This window comes from Gadus morhua, chromosome 14 (assembly GCF_902167405.1).
Source record: "Gadus morhua chromosome 14, gadMor3.0, whole genome shotgun sequence".
In the NCBI taxonomy this organism is placed as follows: domain Eukaryota; kingdom Metazoa; phylum Chordata; class Actinopteri; order Gadiformes; family Gadidae; genus Gadus; species Gadus morhua.
The window spans coordinates 5,804,891-5,817,390 of NC_044061.1; the positions used below are offsets into that span (position 1 = coordinate 5,804,891).

Here is a 12,500-nt window from a genome sequence, read left to right on the forward strand (position 1 = left end):
CACAATCCCCTCCACCTCCACCACCACCACTGCCACCACTACCAGCACCACCGCCACCCCGTGTTCCCGCCCCCGCGCGCTTCCTATAATGAACATTCTCCCGTGCAATTAAAGCACGCAGCGGCTCCTCTACCGCTACAGCCTGACAAACACCACCCCCACCACCGCCACCACCAGCGCCACCACCGCCACCACGCTCTCCACCCCCACTGCCATTGCTCCCCGCATGCCTGTCACTCCAGCCCCACGGCGGAGGAGGGGGACCAATACACCAGGGTGTCACTGTGTGTGTGTGTGTGTGTGTGTGTGTGTGTGTGTGTGTGCGTGCGTGCGCGTGCGTGTGCTTGTGATAAAGAGAGAAAGAGAAAGTATGTGCTTAAGCCTCTGTATGTATGCGTTGTTTGTGTGTGCGCGCAGGACGTATGTGTGTGATGTGTATGTGTCTGTGCGTGGGACACAGACCTGTGTACGAGTATGTGTGTGAATCTGTAAACCTTTGTACGGGTTATCGAGATGGAAGTGCGTATGCATGTGTGTGTGTGTGTGTGTGTGTGTGTGTGTGTGCGTGTTTAGGACAGTATGTATCTGCATGCGTGTGTGTGTGTGAGAGAGAAGGTATGTCTTAAAGCCTCTGTATATATGTGGTGTTTGCGTGTGTGTGTGTGTGTTTAAACGAACGTGTAAACGTCTATGTGTGTGTCTGTGTTCCTTGGCGACACAGAGAGTATGTGTGTACACATGTCCGTAAGCCTCTGTGTCTGTGTATTTGTACACACGCACGTGTGCGCGTGTACGCAAACGCAAGCGTGTGTTTACAAGCGTGCGTGTGTGTGTGCATATATGTGTCAGTTTTGACACACAGTCCCCTTCCTCTTCCCCTCCCCCGCGACGGGTAATGGAAAGACCCGGAGACAAAAATCAATGTCCTGCGTTCAGAGGGAGCATCTTTATGAAATGGCTTCGGCCGAAGCACACCAAGCTGGGAGGGAATGCATGGGCGTGGACTGTGCTCCATGCACGCCCCTCCCAGCCGTGACCCCGTTCATGACCTCTTCGTAGGTCACATTGAGTATGTATTTATGCCTGAGATCTTTACATCATTTCACCACAAATTACAAGCAATTTCTCTGCATACAATATATGTAGTTTAGCTGTCATTTCCATCCAAAGCCGCTTTATTCTATTCTGTTTATTCTATAAAGGTCATTAAGGACCTTGTAGAGGGTCAGTGGTTATCCCTCTCAAGGACACCGTCTGCAGGAAGACGCTCTGGACAGTGGGGTTCGAACCCAGTACCGTTTCAGTGCCTTTCCCAGTACCATAAGACGGGTACCCGCACATACCTTTTTCCGGGTTTGGTATGAACACCAAACAGGGTGTTTAATGGGTATAATATGAACAAATGTGCAGTGAGAGAAGGATCTTGATTATGTTTACATGGGTCATTCAGTTGTGTTTATGCTGCATTAATATGAATGTGCTCATGAAGCAGCACTTAACAAGGGTGACAATTGGCTGGTTGGCTCCTGGATGATTTATGGTGTGTGTGTGTAGTGTAAGGTTCAAGACCTGCTGGTGGGCTGGGACACACGGCGATCCTCAACAGGGTGGTTCCCGAGGGGGTAAACACACACACATGAGACACACACACAGGAACCCCCCCCCCCCCCCACACACACACACACACGCACCACGCGCACACCCCACACACACCACACACACACACACACACACACACACACACACACACACACACACACACACACACACACACACACACACACACACAGATGTAGATACCCATGCAAACATAGAAATAGATAAACACCCAGGCATGTACATACACACACGCACACACATACACTGTTGCGACCCACACTCAACCACACATCGCACACACAAACACAAACACACACAGATGTCGATACCCATGCACGCATAGAAATAGATAAACACACAGGCATGTACACACACACGCATACACACACACACACACACACACACACACACACACACACACACACACACACACACACACATACACACAAACACACATATGGCACACATACACTGTTTCAACCCACGCACACAAACTTTCAGGCACACACAGGATCACATTTCCACACTCCATACACACATAGATCGCCACACAAATGGGGACACACACCCACACACACTCACCCAGGCACATGTACACCCACCCATCAAGCCCCTTGTTGTTTTCCAGTTGAATGAAATAATCTGGAGCGTCTGGAAAGCCTGTCTGGGTCAGGGGCCGTGTTCAGCCTGTTGCTTATTGTACCGTCAGTGGAGGAGGTAAAGAAAGACACACACACACACACACACACACACACTCTGACACACAAACCAGCACGCACACACATGCCGAAACACCCACCCTCGCATAAACAGACACTCACCCACACCAGCACGCAAACACACACACACACACACACACACACACACACACACACACACACACACACACACACACACACACACACACACACACACACACACACACACACACACACACACTACCACCCAGAAATACACACAGGAACACACAGATGGCTGCTCTCTGCCAGCCAATGTATTGATCCATTAATATCTGTGTAGGTAACATCTAACAGAGCAGCTCGTGTTTAATCATGCTCAACAGGGAGACGACAGGGCAGCTCTCTTTTCATAGCGCTAAATAAAATGGTTCCACTCACTTTGGAAGAAAACACTTCATTAAGTTTATTAAGTTTCAAACGGGACAGAGAAAAAAAACATGTCTTAATGTAATGTTCATTAACAGCACTGGTTCAAAATAAATAGGGAGGTATATTGGATGTCTAATAATGTATTCAAATATAATTTACCAAACACTGTTACCCAAGTGAAACATTCATTTCCAACTTTTCATTAATTCTGAAATGACAGCTCCCGTGTGTTTGCTAAGTGATATTTTTTTTATTATGATTATGCAGTACTGTGTATCTTATACCACCCTCCCCAAACGAAACGCTACAGAACAAATAACGCAACCGGTCGAGTTTGTTGTTGTTGTCTGTAGCGGTGTCATTAAAATATTGCATCAAGTGCGTCGTGGACGTCGGAAGTCAGAAGTTATTTATTGGCGATAGCGTCCGCAACACAAATATAACTTTGTCTTTGTGTGGCAGTTGTGGGCTGACGTCACATTGGCTCCTTGAAGTGGAGCTGAATAAACCTTGAGAGGAGTCTGCTTCAATCTGCTGTTAGTAACTAACACACACACACATACACACACACACACACACACACACACACACACACACACACTCACACGGAGACTCAATTACTGGCCAATACCCTTCTTTATCATCCCTTACCGTCCTCTTTCATTACGAATCCGAGCAGCAAAAGAGGCGAGAAGGTCACTCCAAGTGTTACTTGAACTAAAAAATCGGACTTGGGAATAAGTAAAGTGTCGAAACTAAAAGGTAAGTGTTTATTTCATTCGTTTTTTTTTTTGGATCGGAGAACAAGCGATGTGCAGTCTGCTGGCTTGATTTAGTTTCTTCTTTGCCTTCTGCTTGTCCCTCGGTCGGGATCTGGATGTCGGCAGTAGTATAACTTGTTATAATCGTTTCACTCCTAATCGTTCATTCATTCGACATCGAGCTGCCGAGCGATGGATTTGGTGCGTAAAAATGTGTAAAGTTTGGGTTAATAAGGAAAGCGAGTGTTTTCGTCGGATCGGTGACCTGATAGTGGTATCGTCTTTGTGTCCTCTCTCGTGTCGCTCTTCTTATTTCATCACATTTATCGTTTTGTCATTCAAAATATTAACTTTTACGCCCGTGAGACCACTCGCCGTGCACCTATCTTAGCTTTTACGCCCCACTTTATCCCACGATTGGTGTTTTTTGTTCGTGTGTTTGCACATTTTAGTGTTGATGTTGTGATCGCCAGCGGAAGGTAGAAGGAGGAGGAGGAGGCAGCAGCGGCGGACTACCTTTGGTCTCTCGCTGTCCGTACAAGACAGGACACCATCCATCCAGTTAATAGTTCCCTCCATGCGCAAATAAAACAATTAGTTACAAATAATAATAATAATAATATCCTCTTCTTCGACCTGGATTAAGTTGGACGGGTAAAAATATCCATTCGCCTTTCCCCCCCGACACCCTCCAGGTGGGGGTGTAGTGCGCCTCGTGTGCGTCCGGCGGCTGCGTCCCCTGAACGCGGCGCGCAGCTGCGCTCGGTCGGTCGGGCTGCGGAGCTTCGCGTCCCTTTGTGTGTAGTACAATATCCTCCATTTTTCTGCCCGCTTTCCGAAACAACAAGCCTTTCGCCATCTTGGTTGATATTTTTTCCAGAGCCCCCCCCCCCCAAGCCACACACACTCATACGCAAACACACACACACACACACACACACACACACACGCACACACAGACCCGCTCCCAGGGCTCACGCACTCAATGGGAATCGAGGATCCATGTTGTGTTTTTTTTCTTCTGCTCTCGCAGCTGAGAAAGTTAAGAAAAATGTTAACTATCACGGACTGATGACGTCATGAGAAGTTTTTTTTAACTCCCCCTTCCAGGACGATGTAGACTTCAGTTTTTAGAGGAATGACGACTTGCACACTCTGTGACGAAGAGAGATGTGGATATTAATATTATTGTTGGTTACGGGTGGTGTAACCACACACACACACACACACACACACACACACACACACACACACACACACACACACACACACACACACACACACACACACACACACACACGCACACACGCACACACGCACACACGCACACACACACACACACACACACACACACACACACACACACACACACACACACACACACACACACACACACACACACACACACACACACACATGACATGACGGCGCAGACACAATAATGCGACGCAGTTGTTAAGGGTATTGGATGCTACCGCAAAGAAATACGGTTGATTTCGATATGGAGTGGGACAGTTTGTGAACTTCGAAATGTGAACCGGTTAGGGTTGCGTTTGTTTTAACCTGATATAACATGATATAACAGTCTCCTGTTCACTAAGTCGGATCTTAAAAGGAGGAAAAGGCTGAATGAAATCAGCAGCGTGGGTGTCTCCAGCCCATAGCCTATTTCTGCTAAACGGTTTACATATGTATTTTTAACTTGTGCAATGTATTTTATTTATACATATGAATTGGGCGTTGCATGCATAGGGTCATATGCAATATTAAACGCTTGTGTAATAGCGTTGTTACGACATTCTGCTACAAGTCTTTCTTTATTTATATTACTTAATCCAACTATGAACCAAATGGTCTGCCTTTTCATACATAGCTACATACATAGCCCTCCTGCTGGCTCTAACTAGGCCTTCTTATTCAGGCCTAGTAGTCGACATTCCCTCTGGTTGGCCTGGAGTGTGTGTCTGTTTGTGTTTCTTAGATGTCGGTCCAGATAGTGTCTCACTGAAACAACCAGTACCTCCACTCTAGGCCCTGGTGATCTGTGATAAACCAGGTTGTTTTGTCTCATCTTCACGGTGTCATCAGGCTGAAGCCTCACCCTGTCCCCCAGACTCTTCTCCCCAGACCTAAATGAATGCTTTGAGATGGAAAATCCAACGGTCTCACCTCCCACCTCTTTTGTTTGCCCATTTATTGCTACGGAGCTGCCATAGCGTAGAGGAGCAGATGTTGAAGAAGCCTCCCCCCCTTTTTTTTCTACCGGGAATGTCTTTCTCTCTCTCCTTCTTTCTCTTTACTTGTGTCTCTTCTCCCCTTATCCTCTCCCTCCCTCTCTTCGCTGATGCGCGGACATGACAGCTGTTTTGTCTCGTGGAGCTGCTAAGAAGCCATTAGTGGTATCGGTGGATTGAAACGGAACAATCTCTCCTTTATTTTAACAATCTCTCCGTTTTATTTTACCAACCGCTTCTGTTGGCTTCATTTTGCTATCTCTGTGCGTGCGTGTGTGTGCGCGCGCGTGCGTTTGTGTGCGCGCGCGCATGTGTGTGTTTGTGAGTGTGTGTGTGTGTGTGTTTAAGTGACCACTGCAGCTCAAGACAGCCCAATGAGAAACACTAATATACTTGTGTCGTGTTTGTGTGTGTTTCCTTAACGGAAGAGAGGGAATAAAGAGTGAGTGAGAGAGAGAGAACAGATCTGTCAGAGCTTGTTTGCTGTGTTGGTTTGAAACGAAAGCACACTGTGCTACCTCAAGCACACTCAAATCAGAGATTTCTCTCTCTCTCTCTCTCTCTCTCTCTCTCTCTCTCTCTCTCTCTCTCTCTCTCTCTCTCTCTCTCTCTCTCTCTCTCTCTCTCTCTCTCTCTCTCTCGCTCTCTCTCTCTCTCTCTCTCTCTCTCTCTCTCTCTCTCTCTCTCTCTGTGTGTCTCAAACTAAAAACTGGGAATGTTGTTTCTGATGGGAGGAAGAGGACAGACTCCTGGTCCACTCGAACATGGTGGAATTAAGGATGGCTGATGGTTAAGCCCTATTTGCATGTCTACCAAAGTCAGAGCAAACGGTTGCTATTGACTAAGCTGATTAGGTGAAATTAGGTTTGCGGCTGTGAGGCTTTGGGTGCCGAATCAGTCAGAACTCGGACAGCTTTTGAAAAGACAATCCCGTGTACACACACAAGACGGACCTCTCTCTAATCCCCCACTATTGAAACTGGGCTATTAATTTGGGACAGAGCCCACTGTCTTTTGTCGTTTGGAAGCTAAACGTGTGAAGATTGATACAGCCAACAGGGCTATTGAGTGCCTCCATACACACCAGGAGACAAAAGTTCTTCTCCCCCAGTGTAACAAGTTCCTGGTTTGGGTTTCTCGTCCAGGCCCATCGTTACCCTCTGATACTGACAGGGCAGAATGGAAATATGAACAAGTTTAATGTATACATGTACACACATACCTGAACACACACACATACACACACATTTGCGCGCACACACACACACACACACACACACACACACACACACACACACACACGCACACGCACACGCGCACACACACACACACACACACACACACACACACACACACACACACACATACACACACACACACACACACACACACACACACACACACACACCCACACACACATGCACGCACACTCACACACATACACGCACACACACACACAAATACACACACACTCACACGCAACCACAAAAACATAAACACACACACACACACACACACACACACACACACACAGCTATAAGTGTGTGTGTGTGTGTGTGTGTGTGAGACTGAGCGATAGATTGGTGTGTGCATGCGTGAGTATGTGTGTGTGTTTGTGTGTAGTAGTTTCCTCGAAGGTGACAGATCAATCGAAACATATATATCATATAATGTAACTATGGTCTGTAATTATTGCCACTAATGATGTCACGCTGCCGGGTTTTCCTCACACTTGAGCGTAATGCTAATATTTATATTCATAGATATCAGCAGCACTCGTTTATCATACGTTTCCAAGGGCTAGCAGACTGAGCCAGAGAGATAATTTACCTACATGGAACTCAGGATCGATGACATATTGTTTTTTAAATCGAGCTATGAATATTGATTAGCTGTATTTAGCGGTCTAAATGATGGCGTTATCTTCTGACCGGATACCTTTCCGCAAGGAATTCTGTGCATTTGACCAAATAAACAAAAGCTCCATTTCTTTTTTGCCAGATATGACTTGTTTAAAGGTTAATAGTATTTTAATACCAGTCAAAAGCGCTACACCATTTGTAGTATTAGATTAATAGCGTCTTTTGTTTTTGTTTATCTAATATTCACAGCTGTGGATCCATGATGGGGTTTTATTTGAGGTTGGCCTTTTTTTATTGGATTAGGCTCCATGCGTAATTTAGCATGCATACAAAGACACTAGTTTGGTCTTTATTTAAAGTGGCTTCTAGGCTCAGTATGTGTCCTTTTTTCATTAGCAGTCCAACTACAGAGCGCTAGTCGTAAGGGCGTCTCGGCCTTCACCAATAAACAAATGATATGAGCGGTGTTGAACACGTTTTGTATTCGCTATGAACCTGGAGATAATCCTCTCTCTCCATCTTAGGGCTGAACTGAGCTCAAACATGCAGACAAACACCTGACCTTCACCTTGTTATGCTGCCGTTCTCCACCGACTGGTTGTGAATAATCTTCACAACGGCTTGTTTTAACTCCTCACATCGCAGAAGACCTTGACCGTACACATGACGGCGCGGTGTGTTATCTATCTAACCACGCATAGATGATGACTATGATGATAGAGCTTCAATGTCGCCAATACGACACACACACTCACAAACGCACACACACGTGTGCACAGACACACACACATGGGCGCGCACACAGGCACAGGCAAAGGCATACACACACACACACATAGGCGCGCACACACACACACAGGCGGAGGCACACACACACACACACACACACACACACACACACACACACACACACACACACACACACACACACACACACACACACACACACACACACACACACACACACACACACACACACACACACACACACAGTGTTGCATGGTTTTGTGTCATCATCTCAGCGCATGGCTAACAAGATTGTCCGACTCAACATTCACGGCGTGAAGGGTGTGTGCATTCCTCAAGCCTTCGCCCCCGAATCTCAACGGCTTTGATTGTCAGGGGAAAAAACACACACACACACATACACACACACACACACACACACACACACACACACACACACACACACACACACACACACACACACACACACACACACACACACACACACACACACACACACGCACACAGTCGTTGCCATGGTTGTGTTGTTATTTTCGGTGGATTAAGGAAGCAGAAGTGGTGTAAAAGTGCAACTGGGTCACCCTGTGCGTTCACGTGGAGAAGACAACGGAGTGCCGCCGCGGCCAGATTTGAGAGGGGAGGGCCAGATAAGCTGGCGCTTTGTTACACGTCCCCTGGGCTTCTGTTTGTCATTCAGTGGTACAACCTACTCCTCCTCCGTGGTGGAAGTCAAGGTTGTTTGTGAGAAACAAGTAGAGAGATCCACCGAGGAGCCCGCTACTCTGTGTGTGTGTGTGTGTGTGTGTGTGTGTGTGTGTGTGTGTGTGTGTGTGTGTGTGTGTGTGTGTGTGTGTGTGTGTGTGTGTGTATGTGTGTGTATAAGTGGTCTTGATTATGTATTTTTAGTTTCACTTGTCTGTGTGTGTGTGTGGTGTGTTTGAGGTTGTGTGGTTGACGTGTTGCATTGCTCCGCTACCCCAGAAGTGATTCTCAGATCGTGACAGGACGCTGTTCCTCCCCAGCCCTACGAGCCATCCGTTTACCGTGTGATCCTTCCCAAATCTGTGTCACGCAAGCACAAGAAACACTCAGGAACAGGAAATCCAGCCTCATCTACAGGGACATGGAAACAAACGTTTGTTCTCATCTGGGTGTTGGGAGGATTAAGTCCATTAGTAAATATAGTATTTGTCTTGAGCGAACAAAACAAAAGCAGTATATGACGTCTAACATTGTTTGTTTCTATTATTAATGTTATGAATCTATATAAGTAATTGATATGTGGACGTATTAAGTGTCCGCTGGTAATGAAGCCGGTGACATTTAGAGTAATGGAAGCGAGTGTGTTTAGCTCACTGTTTATCTCGCGCTGTGTTCACAATCCGTACAAGAGGAGTCTGTAATTCCAAGGCTGCTGGTATTCTCCCAGTGCTGAGAGGGCTTTTACCCAGCCAGGCAGACTGGGATGTGAGGGAAAATGAGCGCGAGTTTCTCGATGTGGGAATGAACATTATATTGGTTTCTCTATTGGAGTGTCTCTCGGGTCAATGGGATTCTTGATGATACCAGAGAATAGCTCTCCCAGCTGCCAAAGGAGCACACACACACATGCACACGCACACACTCATACAGCCTGACACACAGTCTGACTCACATACACAGCCTGATATACACACACACACACACGTACACACACACAGCCTGATACACACACACACACACACACACACACACACACACACACACACACACACACACAGCCTGATATACACACACACACACACACACACACACACACACACACACACACACACACACACACACACACACACACACACACACACACACACACACACACACACACAGCCTGATACACACACACACACACACACACACACACACACACACACACACACACACACACACACACACACACACACACACACACACACACACACACACACGTGAATGCACACTTACACAACCCTTCACACAAAAAGACAGCAACAGCACTCACTTGTGAGAGGCTCCACACACATCGGCACAGAGGCACACACACAGGCAAAGGCACACACACACACACACACACACACACACACACACACACACACACACACACACACACACACACACACACACACACACACACACACACACACACACACACACACACACACACACACACACACACACACACACAGACACACAGGCACACAAACACACATTAATGCAGAAGATTGCACTGCCACAGTCCTCCTATTGATCTTCTTCAGCATTTAAAATCTGGTCACTGCTGCCACAACTGCTTTTATTTTAGCTGCGTTGGCAGAGGCAGCTTTCTGCTGGGGCAGAGCTTTAAATATTCATCTCTAACTGTGCAGCAGGAGCAATGTTGACAGAAATACAGCGAGGAGCAGGGGAACAACTAGACGTGTGTGTGTGTGTGTGTGTGCGTGTGTGTTTGTTGGTATGTGGGTATGTGTGTGTTTGTGTGTGTGTGCTTGGTCAGAAGCATGTGTCACGTGACCTGAAATGTGCTGATTGTGAGGCCATGCCAACGGCTGTCAAAGATTGGTTTGATTTTAGTATTATTAATAGTCCTGACTTTTATCGTTGTGGGTTTGTTGCTCTATTAGTACTTTTATTGTTGTTTGTTTCTATTAGTGATTGGTTCTATTGTTGTTTCTTCATTAGTTTGTTAGTTCCATTGTTGCGCATTTACAGTGTTGGTTTGATTCCACTAGTTCATAGTTTTATTGCTTCTAAGGTAAAGCTAAAGTTGAGGTGAACTTTAGCCGCGATAGCTAGCTTGTCGGCCGTACCTTGTTAGGACAATCTAGCAGCAGCTGCTAGATTAGTTATTACTGGACCTGGGACAGGAGCTAGCCATGATCAGCATTTTAACTTTAAAAAGACTAAATAGATCGAATGAAGAGCGAGAGACACCATGCGCATCTAATCCAATCACACACACGTCACCGACACGTCACACACACACACGCACACACACACACACACACACACACACACACACACACACACACATACACACACACACACACACACACACACACACACACACACACACACACACACACACACACACACACACACACACACACACACACACACACACACACTCCCTGTGTTGCCATGATAATGTGTGTGTGTGTCGTTAACCTTTTTGCTTTGGACGCTAACGGCGACACAGAAGCTGAACAGACAGTTCTGCTGATGTCAAAACACGCATATGTGTCTGTGCCCGCATGTCGACGAGCTGTAGGAAAATAACAGCCGGTGTACACACTACACACACAACACACAAACACGAATGCTGCTCTTTTCCCGTAATGTACATTTATATTCCGATGTCACTACAGATTCCCGCTCTCAATTCAATTCCAAGGGCTTCATTTGCATGGCACTGGGACCGTGCATGTACCTGTATGTCGCCAACGCACCAGATAAGCAACGGAGCCCGAGCAGAGTTAAGAACATGTTTGCTCTAACCCCCCGACCCCGATCCGAAACGCTGGCACGTATGAATTGGGTTAGCGACAGCGTGTCAGTGCACGGGGACGGCTGATTGGCTGCCGGGCTGCCGGGTGGAAGGGGAACGCGGCCCTGCCCTACGTCTGCCCTCCTGCTGCTGTTTTTATGCTCCCTGTGAAGCCGGGGAGGCTTATAGCCTTACACTGTGGACTTGTTGTTGTGCTCTGGCATTGTCTCTCTCGCTCTCTCCCTCTCTCCCACACGCTCCAGTCCCTCTCGCCCGCTCCCTTCCCCCCCGCCAAACGATGACACTGAGAGACAGCTGTAATGTGAGACGCCCCCAGATACTGGCAGGGGTTTGTGGAAGTGAAGCAGGGAGAGGAGAGAGAGCGGGAGGGAAAGGAGAGAGGGCGGGGGAGAGGCCTTTATCTGGAGCTGGGGGCCACTGACCTGGCTCGTTCCGCCTCTCTCTCTCTCTCTCTTTCCCGCTCTCCCTCTCTTTTCTTTTCTTTCCCTCTCCCCCTCTGTTCCTCTCTCTCTCTGTCTCTCCATGGGAGTGGGGAATGTGCAGTGCTGCTTTTCCGAAACCTTCCCCCCACCGGCCGCCCTCTTTAAAGAGCCGTGAGACGTCCGCTGGAAGAAACCCTGTGTATCTCTGCCTTCACCGTCCTCTGCTAGCACAGATACTCACGGTTT

The 12,500-nt window shown here is 47.3% G+C and overlaps 1 protein-coding gene across 1 annotated transcript in view; it reads left to right on the top strand.

Annotated features, from left to right (window-relative positions):
• Positions 1-3,232: 3,232 nt before the first annotated feature.
• Positions 3,233-12,500, top strand: part of baz2ba (bromodomain adjacent to zinc finger domain, 2Ba) — a 72,431-nt gene continuing 63,163 nt past the window's right edge. Inside the window, 1 exon segment of the mRNA XM_030376623.1 lies at positions 3,233-3,470. The gene's annotated coding sequence lies outside the window, so the exon portion shown is untranslated.